The sequence below is a fragment of the Myripristis murdjan genome, chromosome 23 (genome assembly GCF_902150065.1).
Source record: "Myripristis murdjan chromosome 23, fMyrMur1.1, whole genome shotgun sequence".
NCBI lineage: Eukaryota > Metazoa > Chordata > Actinopteri > Holocentriformes > Holocentridae > Myripristis > Myripristis murdjan.
In genome coordinates, this window is record NC_044002.1 from 27,353,767 (window position 1) to 27,364,210 (window position 10,444).

The window sequence follows — 10,444 nt, forward strand, 5'->3', positions numbered from 1 at the left end:
TTATGTGTTTTAGATTTATTTATTCATTTCAGGCTAAAGTTATTTCTATTTTAAAGACACAAGGATCCGGCTGCTGGTTGTTGTTGTTGTTGTTGTTGTTGTTGTTGTTGTTTTATTATTTCAGGTTGACGTTTTTGAAGGTAAACATCTGCTGCTGAAATATGTTTCATGTTCTTATCAACTCATGACTGAATTTTTTTTAAAATTTCAGTTCTTATTAATAAAGGTTGTTTGATGTTGTTGTTTTATTATTTATTTATTTAGTTATTTTTTGTAATTATTTTTATTTTTTGTTTGGATTCATAGAGCCGTGCATATTTAACGAGTGACTTACAGCTTTAAGGCAAGAATCTTCTGCACGTTTAGATCTGATGAACAGAGGCTTGAAGGGCTCAGTCAGTGAGCTTAGGGCTTTCAGTTTCACACAGCAGAATAATCCAACATGCCTATAAAAATGTCACTACAAATGTAATGTAACACCGCTGTCAGGACTCTTCAGCTCAAAGGTCTCAGCTGCTGCAGGCGAGGAAGCGGTTCGTCAAGAGGGACCCTGCTCTCCTCTGCACCCTCCCATCAGCCAATCAGGAGGGCCGACCCGGCAGGAGGCCCCGCCCCCAGCCGGGGTAACCAGAAGGAAGACGCTGCGGCTCATTCGTTGGCATCAAGTCCATCCAGAGTCATGTTTGTTTGACTGGGCGTTAGAGAGCACTGACACTGAATTCATCATCAGATTGTATAAACGTCCCACTGTGATGACCAGCTGGTTATGTGCTTACCCCAAAGCCCAATGTGTGTGGGTCTGACCTCTGACCTTCTGTTGACCCTCTGAGGTCAGGCCTCACTGAGGTTTGGGGGTTTGGGGGTTTAGTTAGAGGCTGAAATCGATTTTTTAATGACTCAAAGCAAAAGGTCTCTCAGGTCCCTCTGGTTTCTCTGCATCAGAGACGCCCCTCCAGGTCAAAGCTGCCGCCCCCTCAGGGAGCCCTTCCTCTCTGCCTTTAGAGAGCGGAGACGCCTCACCTGTGGTCCGCCGCCCGAGCCGACCTGCTGGAGCTGAGACGCCGCTCCGCCTGCGGGACGTCCCGAACCGAGCTGCTGCAGGAGGAGGCGAGCAACGACGAAACAAGCCGTCCTCCTCCTGAGAGCGCAGCGCCTCTCTGAGCTGCTTCGGCTTTTCTTTGGGTTTAAATAAAGGTCATGAACACAGGAGCAGCTTGTGGACGTCCGTCAGCTCAAAGAGAGCCAGGAGCTCTGCTGGCCTCTCACACTCAAATAACAAACAAAAATAAATTTAAAAAAAACTCGTTCTTATAAATTATTGATAAAATCAAGAAAAATAATTTATTTCATCTTTGGCTGCTAACATCATCAGAGCAGGAGTAATGAGTAACTTTACTTGGTGTGTGTGTGTGTGTGTGTGTGTGTGTGTGTGTGTGTGTGAGCTGTCCTGTCGGCTGGTCGGGGGTCAGCCCACAACAATCTGCTCGTTTCCTCGTCACATTTCATTAATTTATCAGCTGGAGCTCGTCACTGATGACGTCGTCAAATCATGAAATCATGAAATCATGAAATCACCTGTCAGACAGTCTGAAGTGAATCAGCCTCCCTGCAACTGACCCTCGCACAGATTTACACAAACAAACAAACAAACAAACAAACAAACAATCAGCAGTGATTTATTCTGTGAAGATTAAAACAGAGTCAAAGTGTTCAGATTAGAACACAGAGTTTAAATAATCTCACGTTTCTCTTGTGTATCAGTCTCTTAAAAATGAGGATTAAAGAGAAACCAGATAATCTGATAATCTCATTGATCCTGATACTAATAAACTCACGATCAACAGCAAAATCAGAGCTGACAAAACACTTCGGCTGGAAACTGGAAACCAGAACGAAGGTCAAAGTCCAGATTTAACGTCAAGACGGGAAAAACAAAAGACACAGAAACACAGAAGAGGAAAACAGAGGGATGATGAAAGATAAAGACAGTGAAAGAGATCTAAAAATCAATAAAACATGTAAACAAATAGAAAAAACAAGCAATCAACCAATAAATAAATAAAATACCGAGACGACACCACAAAAAGGCAAATCCATAAAAATGTGATTAGATAGATTTATTTTAGTATATTAGGTTTTTTTTATTTCTCTTACAGGGTGCAGATAGTTTTTTCTTTTATTTCTTTATTTTAATTTGTTCTTTGTTGTATCTCTATCTGTCTCTGTTATGTGAATGTATATGTGTGTGCTTTATTGTGAAGCAGCCGGAGGCGACTGTGACCTAATGACACGCTGCTGATCGATGACGTTGTCATTGATCATGTGATCAGCGCGGCGGCTGGATGACTGATGGCCGGCGAGCCGCAGGAGTTCATGACACGGCGAGCGTGCAGCCGGGATGAGTCATGCATTAAGCCGCCACCACGCCGGTAAACACCGTGGAGGACGCTAAACATCTGAGTTCTAGGAAACACACACACACACACACACACACACACACACATATGGCGTGTGTGGTCGCCATGTTTCCGTCACCGGCCGCCGGGCAGAACTCTGCGTTCTGCATCGTGGGCTGTTTTTTTTTTTTTTTTTTTCCAGTCGTTTCCATGGCAACGACGCGGTTCCAGCCACAGCTCCGGGGCTGAATCCGAAACACTGCCGCGGTTTTCACTGCGGCGTTTATCAGTTTGTACGTCTGAGCGAGTCAGAATCATCTCCTCTGTCTGTGATGTCATCTCAGATTATCTCACCGCACTTCATCTCATTTTCCCGTCTCGTCTCGATTAATCTCATCTCGTGTCGATTAATCTCATCTCGTCTCAATTAATCTCATCTCCTCTACGTAATCTCATCCTCTTCACTGTCTTGTCTAATCTCACTTCACTTTATCGCTGCGTCCCGTGTTCTCATGCTGTCTCATCCCGGTCCATCTCACCTCACTGGTCTGATCTCACTTCATTAAACGTCTCTCGCGTCTTCGCATCGTTTCATCGCCGCGTCTCATTTAATCTAATTTTCTCGTCTCGCCTCCTGACCTCTCGTCTCACCTCGCAGATCATTTAGAGGAGTTTTCCCCTCACGTGATCCAAACTGCTGTTCACGTCCGGCTTCAGCCTCATCCTTCACCGTCCTCGACGCGGGACGTTTGCCGTGGCGGCGTGGGACAGAGGGCCCGGCCTGTCCCGGCATGGACAGCTGGAGGCTGCCGCTCCGCCTGTCCACATGAACTCTGTGGGTTTATTCTCCCAACATGATACCAGAAAATCACAGCTGACCACTGAGGCCCGACCAGAAGAAGCCTCTGCTCTGTGTCGCTGCCGGTTAGGGTTAGGGTTAGGTTAGGGTTAGTTGCCGTCATTTGGCTGAACTGGCAGCCAAATCACAAAAGCCGTGACTTGGAGGAAGAGCTGGACGTCCATCGGCTCCAGCGATTTCCCCGCCTGCCGCCGACGCCGTGGACACAAACGTCCTGAAACCGAGTGGCAGCCGCGGCAAAATCTGTGACCAATCACCCAAAAACAAATCTCTGTTCATTTTTTTTTTTTTTTACCATGAACAAAACATCTCCTCATGTGTTAAAGTGGCTTGGATAAGACTGAATTTTGCCCTCATTTAGTATGCGTTAGCATGCAGATAGGCCCCGCCCACACAGCGGCTCGTAACTTATGTCGTATTTGATAATCTGTCTATATAAAACAATATTTTTTTCAGTGTAACAAAATGTAATAATTATTGCATTAATGGGAGCAACACACTTACAGACACATCTGTGAATGGATGAATGTTATCTGTTGCATTTTTTTTTTTTAATTATCAGTTTAGTTGAAAACTGGAAATTCCAGCTTTCGCGTTCATGTAACTCAATCCAGTCAGAAATCAAAAACAAAAGGAATGAAAAAAAAACTTCAAATGAAAGGAGCACGGTGCTCAAAAATACACTTCCTGCTGCAGGTTCGAGCGAAAGGGGAACCAAAAGTCAGAAATCAGGGAATCAGAAGTGCACCGAGGCGTTTCTGTCATTCTGTCGTTAATTTCAGTTTTCTCTGAAACAGCAGAAGGTGTGCAAACGAATAAAACACTCTAAATACTAAACGCCCACCAAGAACCGCTCGGTTTAAAATGATCAAAACGATGCAGGAGGAGGAGGCTCTGACCGCCGCTCACATGCAGAGAGACGATTATTGTCGTCCACCTCCATCAGTTACGTCCCTGATCCAGGGAGTAAGCCCTGACTGCAGTCCGCAGATCGAGGAGTGGCTCAACGTGGGTGGAGCTAAATGTTTGACTGCGTCCACTTGCTCAATAGCAACCGGAAGAGGTTGCTAACCCTAACCCAAACCCTAATTCTAACCCTAAACCTAACCCTTCACCTACCCCAACCCTAATCTTTCACCTAACCCTAACCCTAACCAAATGGCGCCTGGGCGGAGTCAAACGTTTAGCCCCGCCTACATTTAGCCCAACTCCAACCTGCGGACTGCAGTCAGGTGCAATTGGATCCAGGGGCGGCTGGCCCATAGAGGGCGATAGTGCATCGCCCTCCTAAAGCCAAACGAAAAAAAGAGAGAAAAAGCTGTTTATTTTTCTCAATATTATTGTCCAGTCAGCAGCCCGAATATCGCTGTGACATCAGCAGCCTGAATGTCACTTTCCAACCTGCAGCCCCGCCCCCTTGGGGCGATCTCAGTCAGATTGAAAATTGCCCCAGGCGCTTCCATACACTGTAATAAATTACCAGCATTTCACAATAATTGACAGTATTATTTTACAGTAACTTGTTGTAATTAAGTTCCCCTGTAATATCCCAATGAATACCTGTAAAAACTACAGTATCCTTGGATTTTACAGCATTTAACTGTTATTTTACAGTAAAATCCTGCAATCAAAACACCTGTTATATCACAACAAAGTCTGTAATATCACAGCAACACTGTGAAAAAAAATGCAAGGATTTCACAGCATTCAACAGTATTATTACAGTGAAAGTTTGTATTCAAATATTCTCAGGTAAGTCACATGACATAACCAAACTCAGCACTGAACCTGAAGAGGCCATTTCCCTCTTCTCTTCTGGGCTGAATGGAGAAGGTGAGCTGCAGAACGTCTGTTTGCAGAACACCCATGGGATTTTAAATGATATTAGCACTGTTAGCTAACTAGCTAACCTTGCTAGCTGTAGCATTTGCTCGTGTGGTCTGATATAGGCCAGCTAATGCTAGCTAGCTAACGTTAGCGTTTGCTATTTACCACAGCCGATCTTATTATTTAAATTTGAATACCTAAATACTGTACATTATGCTTTTACTGAACTGTTGAATGTGCATATGATAAGATTATGAAGGATGATGACTCAACTTGATAAATGCTGCCTGCAATACATAAGTCTGTTTAAAACTGAAACTATCTTTGCTTATTAACAGGTACTTCTTGGGCATCAATCCTGAGAGAGGCTCAAAGACCAGGAAGCGACAACAATGAACCCTCATGTGAGCACCTTTTGAGGAAACTAATGGACTTTGAGTGGGCATCAGAGTTGGGTTTTTTTGGGTTTTTTTTTTTTGCTGCAGCAGTTGTCAGGCTCAGTTTTGAGGAGTTCTTTTTGTACTTTTTTTGAAGACAACTTTGCACTACAAGATTTTTGTACAACGCTGTTGCGTGTGGATTATAGAATGTTTGAGATAACCTTTTATTTGTAAATAAATATGCCATTGGGATAACATTGACTTTACCTCAGAGTTGTGTGTTGGTGTGTTAAATTCACAGTAAATGGAAACTTCATCTGCGTTACTTTCACAGTAAATTATTGGCCAATTTTTGCATGATTTCCACAGTATACATAGTAAATTCACAGTAAATTACTGTCAACTTGTGCATTACTTTCACAGTACACACTGTAAAAGTACAGGACCTTGTTGTAATGATGTACAGCAGAAGGTTGTACTTCCTCAGTAATGTACTGTAATATCACAGTAATTGCTTTGTCATTGAAGCTGTGAAGTTACAGTACACAGTTGTGCTTTTACAACAATGCACTGTAATATCACAGATGTGAAATTACAGTAAACTGCTGTGAGTACATTTCACAGTATATTGCTGTAATCCTTACTGTGAAAGTCATGCAAAACTTATCCAATAATTTATTGTGAATTCACAGCGAAAAATTTTGCAGTGTGGACTTACATGTTGAGATTTTTTTTTTCCACATTTTGGACCCTACAGTTCATTTCTATGGGCCCTGGGAGGGCTCACCCCAACGTAATTTTGTCATACACACTGATGTGTGTGTGTGGACGATACGTGCAGCGTCGGGCGGGAGACAGCAAGATGAACATGGCGAGGAACTGCAACAACATCATTTCATTCTGCTAACAGAGATTTCATGGGCAAACTGGTAGATGACAAAGTATCTGTGCGGTGGAAGTATTTTTACTGTGGAACCAAATTTATTGTATTTGAAGCATTTAACTTGGTATAGCTGTACAAAAATACTACCGTGTGTACAGTTCATGTCTGGTGTTGCCATCTAGTGGTTGAACAGGAAAACCACATTAAACAATGTGATGTAACACTGTAAAGTTAGCTATCTGACTTTTATTTATTATTTTACCCACTGAACGGGTCGTCTTAGCCATCATCGCAATAGCTGCCCCCCCTGAGAAATCTGTCAGGAGCCGCCACTGCCCTGATCCTTCGCCCTGCACTGAGGAAGAGCAGCGGTCAGAGCGGACCTCCACTCCACATTTACAGCCTGTTTGCTCTCTGTTCTCTACGCCTGCTGCTGCCACATTTAGAGGCATGTTAAAGAAAAGAATGAGGTCCACCAGAGATAATCCACAAACCCCCGCTGTCTCATGACTTCCCGTTCTGCTGCTCCACATTTGCGTCCCGTATCGGCAGAGTCACTAAACACAACAAAAATGCTGTGTTCGCCTCTGTGGAGTCTATGGACGCCGCACGCCGCTTCTCTTCTTCAAGCCTTCACAGGAACGTAAATCAGAAACCAAAAGTTCCACCTTCACTGGAGCTGAATTTCTGCTTTTTAGTGTCAATCAGTGAATGAAAACCAAATCGTTTTCCTTGTGATGTCCCACAGAAAAATGTCCAAACCACACAAAACCTAAACTGTGACATCACAACCAAAAGGAGAGAATTTCACTTTTGGTTTTGTTGTATCTGTTTTTTTGGTCTGTGTTCACAAACATTAAGCAAAGAAAGATGACTTTTTATTATTATTATTATTATTGTTTTACTTTTTAAAATTTTCTTATTTTTCTCATTTTTTCAAATTAAATTCTTGATTAATGTTCTCATCTTGTCTTGTCTTGAACTCGTTTTGTCTCATTTTCTTGAGCTCAAACAAGAAAACCGGCTCGTCTGAGACAGAAAGATCCACCGCTCAACCTTCCCGCTCCATGATCACCTGGACACGACGTGAGCGTCTGCCTGCAGGTCAGTCCTGCTGAGTTTCTCCAGAGAAGGGTGCTTTTAATTTGTAGTAGCATGCCGTGCAGACTCGGTTAGCTAGTTAGCTAATCGTTAGCTCATACATTCGATTGTTAGGTCATTGTTCGTTTGCTAGCTAAGTGAGTGTTAGCTCGTTAGCTAACGTGAGCTAAAACTTGGCTGAGGTGAGGTTAAGGTCAGGGTCAGGAACCTTTACATAGCAGCCTCAGCTGGCAAGCTAACATGAGCTTCAGCTTCCTCATCTTCATTTTCCACGGCCTCTCCTGGACCGGGTCCTGGACCGGGTCCACCGGGCAGCAGGTTGAGGAGGTTCCCGGGTCGCCTCCACCAGCTCCTCCCGGGGGTCCCGAGGCGTTCCCGGGTCGCCTCCACCAGCTCCTCCCGGGGGTCCCGAGGCGTTCCCGGGTCGCCTCCACCAGCTCCTCCCGGGGGTCCCGAGGCGTTCCCGGGCCAGCCAGGAGACACACTGCTCCTCTCAATGTGGAGGAGCAGCAGCTGGACTCTGAGCTCCTCCCTGATGTCCTCAGCCACCCTGAGGAGGAGGAGCCAACCCCCTGGCTAACATCAGCAACCAGGTAAAAACAAAGCCCCCTGCCTGCCCCCTGATGTGGACTGTCTCCCCCTGCAGACCACGTCATGTCACTGCTGCTCCATAAAACCCTGCAGGTGTCAACATGCCACTTCCTGTGGAGGAGCCGCGGCCTCTGTCCCACAGCTGAGCTGCAACATGAATTCATGAATTCATGACTGAGATCTGGTCACTGGATGCATTTTGTGTCAGAACCAAAATGAAAAACCAGCCCCCGTTTGGCCTCCAGCTGTGATGGAGCAGCTCTGACGAAGAGAAGCTCCTGATACTGTCCTGATCTCAGCAGACGACAGCAGCAGCAGCAGCAGAGGAAGAAGAAGCTGCAGGCTAAAGTCACACAGCAAATTCACCATCAGCAACAGTTATTATTTCTCAAATCAATCAAAACGCCAGCAGAACAGAAAGTCGTTTGTTTGCAGGTTTCCAGTGAAATTTGCTTTTTTTTCAGAATCTGGCCTGAGCTGTTTCTAATGCACCAAACATTTCTGTGGTTTGTCAGCAATGTGTGAATATGTGTGTGTGTGTGTGTGTGTGTGTGTGTGTGTGAGAGAGAGTGTGTTCTCTCTCTCTCTCTCCCTCTCTCTCTCTCTCTCCCTCTCTCTCTCTCTCTCCCTCTCTCTCTCTCCACTCCTTAAAAAGCCACATCTGCCTTCAAAATGCCCACACATGAAATACAGCCTCTTCCTGCCAGACGCCGCTTCCATTAATAGGTGAGACCCTCTGCTCTCTGCACTGTGTGTGTGTGTGTGTGTGTGTGTGTGTGTGTGTGTGTGTGTGTGTGTGTGTCAGCATACAGCTCAGATGTTTGGCTGCATGCAGGGGCTCCTGGATCTCGCTCTCTGACACTTGAGGGTCGATTGTGCGATTGGACGTGTCCCATCGGGGGACACGCTGAGGCGGCGCTGTGATGCGACTGAACCGCGTCTCTGCATATACTACATTTCATTTTAGACATTTATGCCGTTACATTTTTGTGTATATGTGTGTGTATGTGTGTGTGTGTGTGTGTGTGTGTGTGTGTGTGATGGTTAAGAGCAGACAGAGCTCCTTTGTCTCGGTGTCAGATCTCGGCGTTGCCATGTGACTTGGGCGAGGATCTTCTGTGAAGCGTGCGGCAGGAAGCATGCGGCTCTGAGGGACAGAAATAAAGACTTGTGAAGTTTATTTGTGCGACGGCGTGTCAGTGCCACTGTGCAGAGAAGAAGAAGAAGCTACGCAGCCCGGGGAGGAGGGGGGAAATATTCTGAGAAAAGAGACTCTGGATATTATCAGAGATTAAAATCATGAATTTACAAGAAAAAAAAATTCGGAGAGATCTTTTTTCTCGTCAGTTTCCCGGTTTCACCTCGGAGAGAGGGTCTCGCCGTGTGTCCCGCCTGCATGACCCCATCAGATCAGTCCCATTAGACTTTGCAGTGGCTGTGCTCTGACAGCTTGTCCTGTCCCAGGCCAGCAGGGGGCGCTGTGCAGACAGAGAAGAAGAAGAAAAAGAAGAAGACAGGCCCTGCGTTGCAGTACCCATACTACCATACTATTTAGTATGCAAGAAAAAGAATTAGTATGTCCCAATATATAGTATTGGTCTCCCCCCAGACCAGTGCAGGCTCATTGTGGACTTCCTGTCTGACCGTGGACAGGCAGTGAGGATGGGCTCCATCCCCTCTGCTCCCCTGACACTGAACACAGGAGCTCCTCAGGGGTGCGTCCTGAGCCCCCTCCTGTATTCATTATACACCCACGACTGTGTGTCCACACACCAATCCAACCTAGTGGTCAAGTTCGCCGATGATACAGCTGTGGTGGTGATCACTGACGGTGATGAGTCGGCATACAGGAGGGAGGTCGACAACCTGGCACGGCGGAGCGCGGAGAACAAGCTCAGCCTCAGCGTGACCAAAACAAAGGAGCTAGTGGTGGACTTCAGGAGGGGAAAGGAGGAGGAGCTGCCCCCCCTCAACATTCAAGGTGCTGCTGTGGAGAGGGTGAGTCAGTTCAGGTTCCTGGGGGCCACCATCACAGAGGACCTGAAATGGGAAACCCATGGCAACCAGGTGGTGAAGAAGGCCCAGCAACGTCTCTTCCACCTGAGAAGGCTGAAGAAGTTTGGCATGGGTCCCAGTATCCTGCGTGCCTTTTACAGGAGCACCACTGAAAGTGTTTTAACAGGTTGCATCACTGCATGGTTTGGAACCTGCACAGCTCACAGCCGCAGGGCAAAACACAGCGAGTCAGAACAGCTCAGAGGATCAGCGGCTGTGAGCTCCCATGCATTCTGGACATTTATGACGATCGCTGCATCAGCAAAGCCAGGAAAGTCATTAAAGACCCCGGCCACCCCAACAACAAACTCTTCCAGCTGCTGCCGTCCGGCAAACGTTACCGAAGCCCCAG